At 35.1% G+C, this 19,076-nt stretch overlaps 1 non-coding gene across 1 annotated transcript; it reads right to left on the reverse strand.

Annotated features, from left to right (window-relative positions):
- Positions 1-6,889: 6,889 nt before the first annotated feature.
- On the reverse strand, positions 6,890-6,996 carry LOC113456692. The gene has a single exon (XR_003377447.1). It is a non-coding gene; the product is annotated as a U6 spliceosomal RNA (small nuclear RNA).
- Between the last annotated feature and the right edge of the window lie 12,080 nt (positions 6,997-19,076).

Below are 19,076 nucleotides of genomic sequence, written 5' to 3' on the forward strand. Positions count from 1 at the left end.
AGATCTAGAGGTAAGAAGCAGCCTGAATCGTAATAGACTGAAAAGTTGAGTGGGAGTCTTGATTCTGTAGAAAAACATAAAATTCTGATATATTCTAGAGCTAATTATAAAAGAATAGACTTGAAAAATAGCCCAAACATTGAAAATTTTGTAAAACATGCTAGCAAACCACGACTTTATTTTATGGCAACTGGAGGTGATTTCAGGTCTTTTAACAGAATTTAATTTGACATATAATCATATTATTTTCTGAAAATTCAAGTGGCCCTTTGAAGAATGAGCTATATAAGATATTGTAGAAATTGTTTTAATCAGAAAGTATACATTTTAAAATTTAAACACATACGACACAGCTATAAGTGTGAGAAGACCCTTGGCTTACTTCAACGATTAAAAAAAAAAACAACTTCATTTACTCCTGAATTGAAACAAAAACAAACAACAACAAAAAACCATCATTTACTCCTGCTTTACCAATATGCCATCTTTTCTTCTTTGGCTTCTTGTAGGATGATACAGTCATGTAGTTACAGGTGCATTTCCTGTCAACCAGATATTTCCTATGAGCAAGAGATTGCAGAAAATAAAAGTAAAACTGAAATCTTTACCTCTAGAATCTGGACTACATGCTTACACTCTGTCCTGCATCCCAGACAAATGGGAAGAGAAGCTACATCCGTTGTCCTTTAGGCTAAGTACACACATTTCAAATCCAAATGGATGCATACCAATTACATTAATCACAAAATGACTCGCTTTCAATATCCTAGAATTTTTTAATTATTTCCCAATTGGTAGGCACAAACTTAAAAATTATAGTCAGTCTTTTTCTGTAGTTGAAGAATTATTTACATTCATTTGTTAGAATGACCAAGTAGTTGTATAGGTACAAATCCACAACAAACAGCTCTCTACCAATATTTGTCCCGGCAGTCTTTAGGGCCATTCTCACATCCTTCTAGTTATGAGATCTATTTGTTGTATTAGATTGCTCCAACAACAACATTATACTGTAGGCCTGTGCTTTAAAATGATGCACCATGGTAATTCTAATGCAGCTATTCTCATAAGATTTAGATTATAATCCTAAAGCATTATCTAGACAAAACACTAATGCTATCTCTGAAGAAAGCTTGCTCATTCCAGCAGGGAATGTGTAGTCCTGTATTATGCATGAATTATTAAATATGCACTTGAAAGGTTACAGCCCTTTTAATTTGGAAAACCTCATGGTATAATAGATAAAAATGAGAAATTATTGAAAGCTTGAGCTCTCAAATCCAAGAAAGACAAAAGAAAGGGAAACAAGTTTGTAAACTTGGCTAAGACCTGAGCTGTGTTCCAATTTAAAAGAGACAATGCTAGCAGTGGTTTGATACAGCTAACAAGTAAGTTTCTACTTTATGGAAAAGAGTGTATACAGAAAGTATTTCCTCACAAGAAACACACAGCTTTTATTTTAAAAATGTTCATGAGCAGCTGGGTATGCTGCTAAAATAATAACTAATAATAATAAAATAACTTTCTGAAACATGCTTGATAACATTAAGATGAAAACATTTCAGATGTATTTTGGTATTTACTGTTTGATTCCGGTGACTTTTCCATAATAATAGCTTAACGAGATATTAATAGATTATGTATGGAGTAAAGCCTCTCTTTGTTACCTGCCTCTGTAAAAGGGTGTTTGGTAATGTTAACTATTTTCTAAGTCTTTTCTGTTCAGAACATGTATAAGAAGTCTATTATGTCAATATTTTAAATAAAAATTTAGAACATTGACTTTATAAGGACACAGTTTCCAATGTGGGTCTCTGTCTCCTTTCATCGTCTGATGAAGGTTAATATTCAGGAGGATGCCTATATGTTTTTCTTTGGGTTCTCCTTATTTAGCTTCTCTAGGATCACTAATTATAGGCTCAATGTCCTTTGTTTATGGCTAGAAAAAAAATATGAGTGAGTACATCCCATGTTCCTCTTTTTGGGTCTGGCTTACCTCACTCAGGATAGTGAAATCTCAAGGTCCAAATCAGGAGAAGAAGGAGAGAGAGCAAGGAACTCAGGACCGCGAGGGGTGCACCCACACACTGAGACAATGGGGATGTTCTATGGGGAACTCACCAAGGCCAGCTGGCCTGGATCTGAAAAAGGCTGGGATAAAACCAGACTCGCTGAACATAGCGGACAATGAGGACTACTGAGAACTCAAGAATAATGGCAATGGGTTTTTGATCCTACTGCACGTACTGGCTTTGTGGGAGCCTAGGCAGTTTGGATGCTCACCTTACTAGACCTGGATGGAGGTGGGGGTTCCTTGGACTTCCCACAGGGCAGGAAACCCTGATTGCTCTTTGGGCTGATGAGGGAGGGGGATTTGATTGGGGGAGGGGGAGGGAAATGGGAGGCGGTGGCGAGGAAGAGACAGAAATCTTTAATAAATAAATTTTTTAAAAAAGGACACAGTTTCTAGTGTCAAAGAGTGAGCATCTCTGAAGGACATAGGAAAACGTAATGGATGGTATAATTCCCCATTTTACTGAAAATTTTGTAAAGGTTTAGAAAAGTTTAAAATAGAAGGAAAAGTCACTGTATGATCCTGAATCAATTTTACAAAGATTAGAAATGTAACTTATTTTTATATGTTACATATATACATATATTTCCGTGATAAAATTATTTGGAACAAGTAGTATAATAAACAACATTTCAAGAGATAAAACAGGAATTTCAGCATGCTTCCTTTATGGAAAAGATCTTTCTCTCCAGGTGAGATACACATATCTCAACTAATAAAGTTGCTTAACGTATGTAGCCTAAAGAATTTGTTCTTCAATATGCAAATTCCTTAGTTACTTTTATATTTCAAACTAAACTAAACAAGATCCACATGTTACCATTTTAGTAAATACCTTTAATTTTTATATCGGTTTCAGATTTACATCAGTTTTTATCTCAGTTGTTTTGTGCACTTGAGGCTGGAAAACATAATAAAGATCTCAGACCAACTAGATTCTGAGAATTCCAAATACAAATGAGAGTGTCTGGCATTTAATAGTGCTCTTTGCATATAGCAAAAACTGAAAGACAGAAGGAAAAATAAAAAGATGAAAGCTATAGCCTCACATGTCAGAAGAACATAAAAGATCATACTGGTTCCCAAGAATCTTCCTATGAGGTTATTAATGGATTGAAAGTTATGGACTCACAAACACCTCCCAATCATCGCCCCATCCAAATACAGTTACAGTGGGTATTAGGGCCTGATGTTGAGGAAAATATTTAACTAAAGCAGTTCTCGATAGTATGCATTAATAAAAGGTTTATATAAATGTATGCTATGGAGAACTGCTTTAGTGAAAACTCTTAGCAGGTTATAGTGCTTCACATTGAGTCTTCAGACTGCAATCCACATTTCCCAAGCCTTGCTTCCACAGAACTTCCAATGGTTCTGTAGCTGTCACTGTCCTCTCTTAAAATCCGATGTTAGTAGAAATAGTCATTTCTAGGAACAAACTTCTCTATTGAACAGAACACCATTAGAAATGCTAATTTAATAAGGTTTTGGCTGGATGGTGCTATGGGTATTTGTGCAATTAAACATAACTGGCCAAAAATTACGTCTAGATGTCAAATTCTTTCTAAAGACTGTAATATATGTATGTCCTAGGGTGCTTCTCCCCAAGTGGTCAGATCTAATATTAGTGAACATAAAACATAGTGAGAATAAGTATGAGTTAAATCCTGCATTTTGGAATTGTAATCAAAGGCATTTTTCTCCAAGTTTTCACAAGAATAATGTATGGCCTTCTGATAGTTCATGATGACATATTGAATTGAATATATATTATTTTTAAAAGTGTTATTTTTTAAACCTATTAAATTCTTCATTGTGTACAAGTATTTGATTCTGCCCATAGAACTTTATGTTCTTCTTTATCCACAAACACTTATGTGCAGTAGTGTGAACATAAACTCTTGGCCCTACAAAAAACAAAGCATGGAGTAGAGTTAAAAAAAATAAAAAGGAAGTTCTATTTGTTTTTGAGAACATGCAATTGGACTATGTAAAATGAAACTACCGGGATTGCAAACACTAAGTCTTAGTGTGGTCTAGACTTAAATATCTTTGCAACTATGTAAGGGTAAATTTATATTTTAGGAATGAAAACTGAAGTATGTATAGGATGTCCAAAATATTTTCTATTGAATATGTATGAAAAGCAAATCAAGAAGTAGATTTTGAAAAGTACTAACTTAATGTAGTAATATCTTAATATTTTTGTTTATAACAGTGTCAGTATGTGTGTGTATGGTATGTACTGTTTCTTTATGAATGTTGTTTGTGTATGTTGTGTGTGTTTGTATGCTGTATTTTGTGTGTGTGTGAGTGTGATGTGTATGTGGTACATGTGCTGTGTGTCTATGGTATGTGGGATATGACATATTAGTATGCTTCCCTTTGTGGTCTGATATGGAGGTATAAGGTGGATGCTGAAATGTCATCTTCAGCATTTTTCGAGGTAGGGTCTTTCACTGAGACTGGAACTCTCTGATTCCAGTAGGATTACTGGACAGTAAGCACTAGGATCTACCTGTCTTCATTTCCTTGTGCTGGGATTACATTTGCAGACCACCACACTGGAACAGTTATGTCTTTGTGTAAGTGCCCTATATCTGAACTAAGCTCCTCATGCTAGGACGGCAAGTACTGAAACTCTAGAGCCATCTTCCCAGCCTGGTCATTGTGAAATCTAATTACAAGTTATATAAGAATTCTGACTTATTCTGTTTTTATGTGTGTTTTAAATAATCACTCAAAATGTACAAAATTACAAACATGGACTTTAATAATTTTTGTAATATATAGTCATTATATGTTGTAAGAAAATTCCAAGTTAACAAAGGAAGTTTGTTAATAAGTTTGAAAATGAGGTAACTAGCCATATATAAGTAAGAAATTCTCTGTTTCTGTGCCTGCCTGCCTGCGTGCATGCGTGCGTGCATGCGTGTGTGTGTGTGTGTGTGTGTGTGTACGTGTATATGTGTGTGATACCAGTGGACTTTGTTCATCTGAATTTAATAGGGTGTAGGGACATTTTATCATTTAGGTTCATATTTGAAGAATTACCTGCATTGAGTACTTTCCAGAAGCCAAATATTTAAACTAAAAAATCACTTACTATTTGCCACTTAAATACATTAAATATCACAGTTGTTTCTTACATTAATGAAAATAAATAGGTTAATGTGCTCTGTTGCACAGATCTTAAGACCAAATCTCCAAGAAATGAATGGCTCACATATTGAACTTTAGCAAAAGTGTAGAAGGTTTTATTTCATTTCTATGAGATTTCATATTTCATAGATCCCTTCTTTAACTACCCTTCTCTTTATAAATAATAGTGAGTATGATTTGCAGTTTAGTTATAGCAAATCATCTATACATACCAAGCCACGCCATAGTTATAGCAAATCATGTAGACACACCAATTCACACCATAGTTATTGCAAATTGTGTAGATATACCAGTCCACGCCATAGTTATAGCAAATCGTGTAGACACACCAATTCACACCACCACAGACTTCGTTTTCTTCCTCTTTATTCAAATTCTGATTACTTTTAATTAGAAATCAAATGTTGTCAAGGAAGAAAATATCCATGGAAATTGTTAGTTACTGCTAATGTATGCAACAATGGCCACAGAATATGTAAATACATAGAGAGGGAAGATGACAATTAACAGAATATCAGACTAGGTCTTCACTAGTACAATGTGAGTGAATAAATTCCTTCACTCACTTACTTTGCCTAAAACAGAAAATCAAGGCTCACGAAAAGCATGTATCACATCTAAAAAAAATTTAGATTAACATCTGATATTCCTAAACTGGAGGGAAATTATTTTCAACAAATATAATTATGCATAAGGAGAGTCAAGGCTATGGATTAACAATGTAAAGCATACCAACTCTAATAAGAAATAGATTCAATATTATGGCAACATGTTTAAGTAGTTCAGGAAATTCTTGTTGTGATAAAATATAATTGGACAAATTTTGATCCACAACAAACTACAATCTTTAAATTCACCATTTAGTTTTGAAAACAAATGTGTCCTGTAAAGGGAACATTTTCCAATGCTGAGTTCCAACTATGTCTTTTTTTCTGAAGTAGTTTTTTTTTTTTTTTTATCAATGTCTATAGCAATACTGATGAATATCTTGCAAATCACCATAAAACCTTCATCTGATGATGGATGGAGATAGAAACAGAGACCCACATTAGAGCGCTGGACTGAGCTCCCAAGCCCAAATGAGTAGCTGAAGGAGGGAGAACATGAGCAAGGAAGCCAGGACTGCAAGGGGTGCACCCACCCACTGAGACAGTGGGGCTGATTTAATGGGAGCTCACCAAGGCCACCTCCACTGGAACTGAAAAAGCATGGGATCAAACCGGACTCTCTGAACGTGGCAGATAATGAGGGCTGACTGAGAAGCCAAGGACAATGGCACTGGGCTTTGATCCTACTGCATGTTCTGGCTTTGAGGGAGCCTAGTCTGTTTAGCTGCTCACCTTCCTAGACCTGGATGGAGGGGGGGAGGATCTTGGACTTCCCACAGGGCAAGGAACCCTGACTTCTCTTTGGAGTGGGAAAGGGAGGGGAGTGGGGGGAGGGGGAGGGAAATTGGAGGTGGGGAGGAAGCCAATAATAATAAAAAAAAAACTAAAAAAAAAATCTTCAAACATCAAGGCCGTATGCTTAGCATTGAAGGCTCACATATAAATGATTTTCTCTTTTTCTATTTATAGTGACGGAAGGCTATACACACATTTGCAAGTCCCTGCAAGTTTGTAGTAGAGACTCCTTTCTTTCTTCTTTTTTTTTTTAAATATGGAACACTTCATGAATTTGCATGTCATCCTTGCACAGGGACCATGCTAATCTTCTCTGTATCGTTCCAATTTTAGTATATGTGCTGCCGAAGCAAGCACGAGACTCCTTTCTTTTCTTTTTTTTTTTAATTGAAAATTGATTCTTCTCTCATACTGTACATCCAGACCATATTTTCCAATTTTTCCACTCCCCTCAGGTTCCTTTCACCTCCCTTCTCCCCTTCTCCATTTCTCTTATATCCTTTCAGAAAAGCACAGAGCACCAAAGTCAACAACTAAACACGACAACACAGAGATCCCTTTTCTATCAGAAACGTTTTAAGTAAAAGGGTACTTCGTCTCACCACGAAGAAATGGACAGAATTTCAGGGAAAATACTGAGCATGCTGAGGGATGACCAACGAGGAAAAAAAGAAAAGAATACAACTGCTCCTTGGTCTGGAGGAGGATAAAGTTTATTCTAGATATATGTGGGAGAGAATAGCTAGAGAAAGTGACATCTGGGAAAGTCCAGATGTCTTTCACTCTGCCATGTGGGGGTGGGGGAAGGAGAGATGGAGGGAGGGAGGGAGGGAGGAACCAAGAATTGCAGCCAGAAGGACCAAAGGTAATAAGGTAACAGGTAATAAAATGGTTGGATCATATAGGAACAAGCAGCCCAGCACACCTGACCCAGTTCAGGGTCAGGGGTAGGGTATGCCAACCAGGAGGACCCTGGAACTGGTAAGGGTTGAGGAATGCAGGGAAAACCTGGCAGCTAAGTCCACCTTGATAAATGGGTACCTCAGTCATTTGTTCCAGGTCTGAAACCTAACATGTTCTTTCCCTCCGAAACACACAAACAAAACAATAATAACACACAAAGCCAAAACAAACAAACAAACAAAAGATATGCCTAACCTGAGTCTGATAATGAAGCCAGTTCTAGGGTGTGGTTGATACAACCAATATCACTCCATTGGAGACAAATGATTTTCCCTTTTCCAACAAGCAGCAAATACAAATAGCTTCTTGGTTCGACATTTTACTACTACACCCCTCCCTCACTCAATGTTGAGAATTTGTCTGGCCTGAATTCTATTTAACACAGAACCACCCACCTAATTGCTCAAGAACTTAAAGAAAAATTATGTTGATGACCACTTTTCATTTTCACTGTTGCTTAATAATTTAATAATTTTAAAGAAATAATGATTCAAAGATTTAAAAAGAGAATGGCCATCAGTTATAAAACATGAACTAAATCATGGTGGTTACAGAACCTCTGACTATTTAATCATTCAAGTCATTTCACATGAAAATCATTTGACTCACCAGTGTCTACTATGCCACTGTGGTCCATGGAGTGCTTAATTGACCCAACTTTCCTCAAGCTTTGCCTGTGAAAATTTACTACCCTACTGAGTGGTCCTGTACTGGTTAGGAATTATGATGTTAATCACATATTAACATTGCTAGTGGCAGTAATCAATTTTCCCATTTTTAACAATGCTGTCCTTCTCTAATTATCTTATTTCTTTATTATTTTACCCCTTTAAGCCATGCAGTCCTGAAAGAAAGCCAACATCTTTCATGTTTAAATGATATTAGGTGTAACTAATGAATAAAAACAGAACCAGTAACAGAATTAGTGACTCTGCTGAATTTATCTAAACTTCTGCCTTGAATCATTTTTCTGACAAAACAGAAGCACGCAGAGCATATGCCACTAAATATGATGTTGAAAAAAGATGGAACCAATTTAGATGAGTAGTTGACACATGAAAACATTCATAAGAAACCTGACTCTACAGACCACAGCTAGCCTATTTTCTAGCAACTCTACTCAAAATCAAATTCTGAAGCATTTCATAGATCAAATAAACAGCATCATTGAAATCTCAGAGACATGATTTCCAAACATTTAACATTTTTCTATTATTGTGCCAGGTAATAAAAATAAACTTCTGTCCCGTTTTGGAAATGAACCGGATTGCTATTAGTTTATTTTAGTTCCACTGATACATCAGCGGAGACAAAAATATTCTGTTTACCCAACAGAATGGGAGTCAGACTGCTGCTTCCAGCATTTGGTTTCTGCATCCCATGTTCCATTGTCAGAAGAGGCAGATGTGACAGTACCACACAGATGGGAGCCGCTTACATCACTACCACTGACATCTTTCAAATGTAGAGCTGTTATTTTTGCCAGGAGCTAGGTTACTACTAAAATTAATATATTGAATGATAGGTGTAATAGATGGGTTTGTTTTAGAGTAAATGCTATTTCTGAGATATAGATATTAGTGAAAATATAGTTATTCAAAATGCTCATATAGAAAAATGTAGAAAAATTTGAACAAGCATCCATCTTATCTAAGAAATCTATTGTAAATCTAGAATTTTCTTGCTAAAATCTTCTATGACAGTAAGCTACAGTTGTAATTGCCGATGACTCCTTCTGGATAGTATTTAGAGTTCTTTAGGAAATAAAATTATCATTGTATTACCAAATTATTTTTTTCCCTAATTTTCACTGTTTCAATACATCTTATGGTGGGAGCCATGTGACTTATTTGGGAATCAAGGACAGAGAATAGCATAAATGGGTCTTCTTGTGGTCATCCCTGGAAACCCTGGCCCACTTGGCAAAGACTATGGACAGTTCACTGCATGATTCCGAGCATGACCCCAGGAGCGTGTGGGCTATCTGCTCTCCTTGCTTTCACCACACTAGCCATACTGTTGCCTCGAATGAGTAACAACATGTCATGAAGTTTGATATTATATATTTGCATAAGTGTTCTAAAAGAAATGATTTAACCACAAAAGTCTTTGAGGAATGTTATTAAATACATGGTACAAAGAGTTAATGGAAAAAGTCTAGGTACAAGAAATTAAGCAGAATCATAGAATTTTCCTGTTTCCTCATTTCTATAAACTATGTCAGTACCCCCAAGGAGCTAAGGGAGAAGAACATGAGAACAAGAGATAAATAGTACTAGCTATCAGGAGTAAATTTCCAAGTTATGTTGCCTATAGAATGAATGAAAAAAAAACTGTATATATCCAGAGGAGATAGAGTAGTATATAACGTAGACTAGATTGATCCAGCTTTTGCTGCTGAGTTGATCATGAGAACCCAGACCCTATCAGATGTAAATATTAACCACTAGAAACAAAACTGTTTCTCACGTTGCATGACACAGTAACCACATATGCTGCCTAGTGGGCACACTAATCTACCTGTAGGTATGCCTAGTTAGAAAACAATCTTTGTGGCTTGCAAAACTGCTTATGCTTTTAACAGCAGAGAAACTGATCAAAAACGTAATAGTTACTAGTGGATAAATAGGGGGACAGATGGGGAAATTAGCAAGGAATAAAATTTTAATTAGTGAGATCAGCATTTTCTAGCTTGGTATTTAGTAACTCAAAAATCTATTCTTCAGAAACCTTTGCTCAGGCAATGTAAATGGATGTGGTAAGTGTCCAAAAGCTACTATGAACTCACAGTCTGCCATCGATCCATGTGGAGGACACCATGAATGTCCTCCATGTTCTTATTATCTTCTTCATTTCTCATGAGAGTGTGTCATTTACAGTCTTACCTGTTACCATAACATGAAGGACATCTGCAGGCAGTTCTCAATACCAGACAGGGAATGATGACTTGAATAGGCACCAAGAAGAGACTATTACCACCTGTGGTTGCTCAAATAAGAGGCCCCAATCTCATTAGCCATCTTATTTATACAGTTTCAGTGTCTTGTGTGAACAGTTTTACAAGTTTTTACTTTCTGTGTTTCTAAGAAGTGGTTACAATAATTACCAGGTTGTTCCCTTCTCTTTTCCCTTTCATCTCCCAACTCTACCACGGGTAGCAATTATATTTTTGGTCTGTATCTCTATGATCAAAAGCATAAGCAGTTTTGCCAGCTACAAATGAACTCTTCTAAGTAGGCATATCTACAGGTAGAACAATGTACCGAGTTGGCAACATAAGCAATTAGTCTTGCAAGGTGAGAGACAGTTTTGTCTCTTGTGGTTAATATTTGTATCTGTTAGGATCCAGGGTCTCACAACTAAATTATCAGAGTAGGACCAAAACATTCTGCATTTTACACTGCTCTACCCCCTGGGTCATACCATTTTTGTTGTTGCTTTTATTATCTGTTTTGTTTGTTTCCATTTATCCTATAGGCAACCTAACCAAGAGACTTACTGTTAATAGTTGGCACTGTTCATCCCTTGTCTTTTTGTCCTTATCTCCATTAATTTCTTGGAGTGTTGGCATAGCTACTGAAATTTCAGTAACATTGTGTTTCTGTGATTCTGCTTCCTTCCCTCTTCATCAAATATTCCCAGTAACTCTTAATGGCATCTATTTAATATCATTTCCTTAACACCCTTGTGGTTTAAACCCATTCTTCCCAGAATAGTTATGCAAATAAGTAATGTTAAATTTCATGGCCTACTGTGATGTGTTCAGGTCAGCAGTATGGCACATAGTGAGAGCAAGGAAGGCACAGAGGGCACGCATTTCCAAGGCCATGTCTGCAAACTTGCTGCAGGTTTCCAATAAGTCTGGGTCTCCTGGGGCTTTGCCACAAAGAGAGCAAACCTTAAACTTCTCAGGCGTTATTCCCCAGAGAAGTACATGGCTGCTGCCACCCATTGGTTGACTTGTCTTCCTAGATATGCAATCCTCCTAATAATTGGTTTCTCTAAACAAATTACAGAAATCAGGTATATAGGTTATTTTTCTTCTTGAATGTTTGAAATTCAGAGGTGACACAAGCAAATAAAATCAAAATCATGACATATGTACGTGTAGTCTTTGCTACATAAGGACAATGTGAGCATAAGTCAATCATTTTAGCTTCTTAACAGTGCATATGCTCCTCTATTAATTAGAATAATTAGATCGTAGGTAACCACCAAGAACAACTAGTTGCTTTAGGTGTGACCTAAGTGTGATACTCTAAATACCTTTCTGTACAAATGTCAAAAAATGTCATCAATTTCTTTTCTTGTGTGGCAGAGTACCTTGTCTATATGCAGTAACCTTTAATAGCATCAAGAATCAGGAAATTATTTCAAAATGCTTTCTAAAATTGAAAAGGTTTCATCCAGAGTCTCTTTTGGGGGGGGGTCCTTTTATTTTATTTTTATTCATTTTACATACCAACCACAGTAAGGCCTACCTCACCCCCACCAACCATGTCCATCTGTTTCTTAGAAAGGGTAAGGCCGCCGGGCGATGGTGGCGCACGCCTTTAATCCCAGCACTCGGGAGGCAGAGGCAGGTGGATCTCTGTGAGTTCGAGACCAGCCTGGTCTACAAGAGCTAGTTCCAGGACAGGCTCCAAAGCCACAGAGAAACCCTGTCTCGAAAAACAAACAAACAAACAAACAAAAAAAAAAAAGGGTAAGGCCTCCCTTGAGGAGTCAACTAAGCCTGTCACATTAAGTTGAGGCAGGACCTAAAGACCAACTACTCCCGCCTTTATGCCTACTTATTTAAGTCATGAGTACAGAGGCAAGACTCTAAGTATGCTATCTTTGCCTTTTTTACATATGCTAATCCGAAAAAAGATTGAGATAAATTTCTGTGTAATCTTAGGCTAAGCATGACTGATTACTTATTCTTAACTTATTTATTCACTATATAACACAATTTTAGAGTATGACTTCATCTGAAGAGAGAAAAACAGCTCAGATGCAATTAAATCACACATTAACAAATAAAAGGAGCATATATTATTATATATTATTCAGATAGATATTTAGAAAACCTGAAAAAGATTGCCTGTATATTCCAGTAGACTCATGTGTAGAAAAGAACAGGTTCCACCTGGTACCTGCCTTTCATCATTGCGAAACATGCTGATTTACTTCTGAAGTCACCTTGTCTTCCTCCTGGGGTTCCATCCCCTAACTGCAAGTGGAAATTTCTACCACTGACCTGTTTGAGGTCTGTTCATCCAACTTGTTTGTTTTCAGAGAAATCTTTCTGTTCAGCTTTCTGCGAACATATGTATTTTTCTAACAAAATGTTTTCACTGACTTAAAATTTTTATGCAGAAAAGAAAACACAGCTTTGGGCAATTTTTTTTCTCAGAATTAATGTAACAAATCAAATAATGACATAAGAGTTGAGAGTTTAAAGTAATGGATTAATGATTGGAAAATACTTGTCTGTACTCTTCAAATGATATCAGCGAAAAAATGGCTATGAATATACATATATTATTAACATCTTGGTAATTTTTTTTTCTTTTTCATATGTGACTGAGAAGCAGTGTAGACATGTTTTTTTTAAAAAAAATGAGTTAATGCTCATTGTTCTTATATAATTAAGACATATGTATAAATTCCTAAGGAGAGAATCACAGAAAATCCTTTCTTTTTAAAGAAATATGAGTATTCAAATGAGTGAATAACTTCACAGCCATTTTTATCAACTTTCTCCATTTTATAGATGTAGATGTACTAAGGACATAATGGCCTTCTAACGTGAACACAGACGTCTGAGTCTTATAGGTACGGGGCACGACTCCTACCTGCTTTTCATTGTGTCAAAAACTACCTCTCATGGGGGTCCATGGTTTTCAAAACTTTGTTCTTGTTTTACCTGTTGAGGGCACAGGACATGTTAAATAATGCAACTAGTGTAATCTCCTAGACAAATGGCAAATTAATCAGTCTCCAAATCCTTGCTTTTGAAGACCTGTGCATTTTAAAAGACAGAGTAATTGTTTAGTGACTTGGTGGCATTGATTTTCATTATGGATGGTGTTGGCTAGGGCTGTGTCAGGTCAACAGGGAGAGATAGCCTCTGCATAGCTAAATACAAAGAGCAGAGAGGTCCTTCCTACTTCATATTCACCAGAAGAAACGCAGTCTTTAGAGAAGTTTCTGTGACCTTCCTATAAGAACTTTTGCTCATTGAAATATTTTCAGAAAATTATGACAATAATCTCTCACTACAGATTTCAACAGGAATTCCTATCTTCAGTGACTCATAAAATTTCACACATGGTACAGTTGTAAAAAATGGACAAATCTGAAACAATATGAGCAAAATTATTTAAATTGTTTTATTGAAATATGTAGTGGAATCCATGGCTATGCTAAGAATTGAAAGATAAATAAAACTAGCATGACCTGGTTCATCAGGCATGAAGCAGGTATTTCATAATTTTTGGAAATTCCATTTTAATTATGTGTTTCATTGTATGAAGCTTCACCTGAAATCTTCATCTACTGATACAGTTAAAAATGCTTTCTGTTACTCCCAAAATAGCTACCCTTTCTGATATTTTCTGCTTGATAGCCTCACATTTTTGTCTTGTATGTGAAATTTCTCTCATCATTACTTGTTCAATGAAAGAGTGCTTAAATATTCTTCACTTTTGATGCAGACTTTGTAAAAAGATAGTCAACCTTTTTTATTTATCCATCAATTTTTATTTAATTTGCATACCTCTTGGCATTAGAGTTTTTGAAAGTGAAATGATATATTTTCAGAGGCTTCATTCTTTTTTTAAAAACTGAAATCTGTAATTTTTGTGCTCAGAATGAGACATTTTTTTCACAAAAAAATTAAGGAGCTGTCATGTGGCAACTATGCATTGAATTACACCAGAGAAAAATGTGACTGAAAAAAAAAGACTCTCTTCTTGAATTTTTTTAGCTTTATGCCAAAGCAATTCCCTGTATTAATGATGAGTACATGATCTGAGTCACTGAGCTGTTACATAGCGTAGAGAAAAGGAGGATAGGTGCTTGGTTGGAATGAAATGTTTGTGATGTTTAGACTTACATATTCAATAATTTTATTCTAAATACAGTCATCAATAACTGTTACGTGAATATAACAACTGAAGACATAATTCCATAATTTCAATTTAATTTAATTAGGTATACTATTTTATTATACAAAACTAAGCAGGTAGTTTATGGATCTGCGATTTTTTACATTTATTAATCAAATATTCCTTGTTTAGAATTAAAGCATAACTGTTAGGAAGATTAGTCGCCATTCCTAATTGTTTCTTGTGTTATCCCCATCACAATAACAATAGTAGAATGATGACCAATAATTATTAAAGCATCTTCTCATCAATAAAGTTGGTTATTTTTAATTATCCCTTGAAGTTTGCTTCTCAGAGTAGATGTGTACACTAAGATTTCTAGGTGAGGGCTGGAGAGATAGCACAGTGGTTAAGTGAATTCACTGCTCATATACAGGTCTCAGGTTAGGTCCTTGCATCCACATTGGATAGGCCACAACTGCCTATGACTCCAGCTCCAGAGAATCTGACATGCACTTACTGACCCTGTGGGCCCATGCACTTATGTCTGCACAAATTGAAATGAGCACACAACTCACTCACAAAAATAATTAAAAAATAAGTCTCCAGAGTGATAGACACTAATTTTATTTGCCAGTGAATGTTTTAGAATTCATAATTTATCTTGCTAGAAACATAACTTTTCTTACCATGTTGACAAGAAACTTTTGTCATATAAGATTAAAATGTGATTCTTCTGACATATATCTAGAAAGTGTACATAATAGCTGGGTTGAAAATTAAATAGAATAACACTGATGTTTGGGTAAGTCCTGAATTGTCATTTTAATACACGGTTATTTGTTATGTTTTTCACTGTAACAGATGGTTAATAAATAAGAAGGAATGTAAAGAAAATAAAATATTATTATAATGGTGAGTATTTGTGGATATGAAACTATCTCCAGTGTTCACACGAGTTTGGAAAACATTAATACACCTACTTGATGCAAATAATAGATAAGAACAAATAAGAGATTTACTGTTCCCTACTAATATATATGGTCCTTTTTATTGAAAATTAATGAAAGAATATGTAGCATAAATACATCACACATCCATTAACTTGCTCTGTAGGTATTTCTTTTCTATACATTATATCTTTAAAAAAACAATGCACTAAACAAACCATTTGTACTTGGCATAAATTTATGTTCCTGATTTATTGATGTAGACTTTGGAATGTAAAATTCAGGTAATGTATTACTACCATGATTATATACATTTATATATTAGGGTCTCCATAATGCAGTAATAGCATTAAACAGAGTATCTCAGAGGACGTTTGCAAAGGAGCCAAATATGTATGTGTTTGTGTATGAATAAATATAAAATGAAAATCCAAAAGGAAAAATGATCAGTCAACCTAAAGTGCACATTAGGCCCAAAGGTAACTACAATAAAAGAACCAAGAAGTTTCAAACTCAGAATGGTGTCTGGAAGCTGAGCTATCAGGAAATAGCTGAAGAGCACAGAATGAAAGTAGCTGATGCTAAGATATGGGTGGTACTGCTTTCCAAAAGTTGTCAAAACCTAGAACAGGGACAGCCAGCAAGATTGTTCATTGACTACTAAGAAAGATATAATGGCAGGATAATTAAAAAGCAAAAAACCAAACTAACAGAAAAGAAGAGAAACAAACAATCAAATACAGTCTTGATGTTCTTAGACAATGTAAAAAGTAAAAAAAAAAAACCTCAATATGCTAATATATATAGTGCATTTTGCATATGCATATATTTTTGGATGTTCTGAGGGCAATATTGTCAAATAGACCTAAGCAGCTTTTTCTGTGATTAACTAACTCTGTTGCTTCTTATTGGCTTTCATTCCATGGGATTTGCTCATTTTTGTTATTGGCCTGTGCTCACCATGACTGTAAGTCCCATTAATTATCTCACTCATCTATAAATGAGTTATTCTGACTCATTAATATGCCTGAAAATACTTAATTAAATTATTTCAGTATAAAATTCCAGTAATATTACCCCTCAATCATGTAAATGTATCCACTGGTCTCCCCTCTGAGTCACAAATTCTTCATTTTTTAGCTTACTTTGCAGAATTGTTGTAGAGAATATCAGAAACAAAACCAGCTGCAGTTTGCTGCATTTGAAATAAGTAGTTAGAATCTGATAGGTGCACAGTGTTTCCACAGTATCTGGCTCCTTATAGGGCTTTTATTTATTCTTTACTAAAACAGTTTGTTGCATTAAATGACTTAGTTTGAATTCTTCGAAATCAGAAATGGAAATAAGTAAATATTTGACCCTTCCTCTTGACATACAGTTTGTTTGAACTCATGGGACAACATAATTCCCAAGTTTTGAAGAGAGTGAGTGGATAGACAACAAAAAAGAAGCCTGAGAGAGAGGTTGCTATTTGGGGGAACTGTTCCTCGTTATCAGACTGAAATTATGTTTGGGTGTAGTAGCTAAGGATGATGGCATGTAATTTGTCCCCTGCAACAAATGACCCATGACATTTATGCTAAGATTTCAAACGTGTAGAACAAATACATGAAAGTGAAGGACATTTTCTGCTCTGTACAGATATTCACCCCACCTAACAGAGTTCCTGGCATATATTAGGTGCTTAAGAAGAATTTCTTGAATAAAGGTGCATTGACCTACTGCTAATATCCTAGACAACTGCTAAAGACACATGCTAGTGTTTTAGTGGAAAGGATATATAGAAATTTTCTAAGTAAGTTCAGCATTTCAACATTTTCTAAATAAGTTCAGCATTTCAACATTGTTGTTGAAACAAGTCTGTTGTATTTTTCATTACTATTTTGAAGTCTTTAATATTGATAAACGTAACATATTTCTGGTAATTATTGACAAAGTCCAACAGTATTTTTGACCAGAAAATATTTTATGATTAAACGAAAGCTATTTCATGGTGTCTTTCCAATATATTTATATTCACAAGCACTTGCAGATTTGAAAGTACCATTTTCTTTAAAAAATGAAAAGAATTTGTAAGACTCTTTTTGGGGAGCAAGAGTTCTTCATTATACCTACATTCAGATGTCTTCTCATATATTTTATTTTACTGTTTATTTTTTGAGAATATTATACATGAGTACTCTAGTCACCTAATTTCTACCTCTTCTCGTCTCCACTACAACTCTTTTTGCACCCCCTCTGTCTCAAATTTAATGCTGTCTATCATTGTTACATAAAACGACATACACATATATGTATACATTATGTGGGTAGATATCTTTGTGTATATTATTTGGTCCAATAGATGTCATCCTTAAACATATGTCCTACATATATATCAGGCTGTCCACCTGTGATTGGATAATCATCAGCAGGCTTCTCAAAGAAAAACTTGTTCTTCCTTCTCTCAGCCCCCATTAATATCTGTAACTCCTCATCTGTAACATCATCATGCTCTTGTAGATGTCAGCATATCGAATGCTGTCATTATGGGGGTCTTGCTTAGACAACAGTGTTGTTTTCACAAATACAATTTTCTTGTCACGTGCAGAAGACACTGGCTCATGTTCTCTATAGCCACATGTCTGGGTTGGCTAGGATTGCAGTACCCAGCACCAGTTCTTTACTACCATGGGCATCCAGCAACTATTCAGATCTTCAGGGGCACATACTCATATACACCCAACATAGACACACATAATTAAAGATTTGAAAAATAAAAACAATTTCAATAATGCAAATTAAAAATTGTATATCGAATTTTAAAATTTTTACTATGAGAATATTACTTTGTTACTTACGTAATTTGAGACTACATTGAACAATTTGATTAATCATGCCAGCCTCTATGTACCACAGATAGGGAACACCTAAAGTTGAATTTAAATTTAATGTAATATACTATAACAATTTCTCAATAGACTAAATGTCTGACTATATGTTCTAATCTTGGAATATTTATAGTACTTCTTTTTTAGACATTTTCTTGATTTTTTCTTTTTCTGTCTCTCTTTTATTGAGTCAATTCTATTTTTCCTTTTATTTTTACCTTGACTTTGGCTGTTGATTTTATGTGTATGTGGTAGAAGGGGTGCTCTCAAAATATATTTTTAATATATAAGAAGCAGCACCAGTATTTTAAAAAAATAATTGAAAATGTAAAAAAAGTTGCCACAATACCTAAGAAAATTCCTAGTGTTCAAATCTCAAAAATTCAGGATAACAGATATTTTGTGTTATGTCTCACCCTCTAAGATAGTAATATCTTATTTCTCACACAGTCTAAGAGAAGTCCTTATGGGTTAAATTTTCTACATGATTTTGAAGTGGAATCATGTTTGTTTATTGTGTAAAAATGATCGTTGAAATCAGCAAGTTGAAATCATTAGAG

The sequence above is a fragment of the Microtus ochrogaster genome, chromosome 10, assembly GCF_000317375.1.
Source record: "Microtus ochrogaster isolate Prairie Vole_2 chromosome 10, MicOch1.0, whole genome shotgun sequence".
Lineage (NCBI taxonomy): Eukaryota > Metazoa > Chordata > Mammalia > Rodentia > Cricetidae > Microtus > Microtus ochrogaster.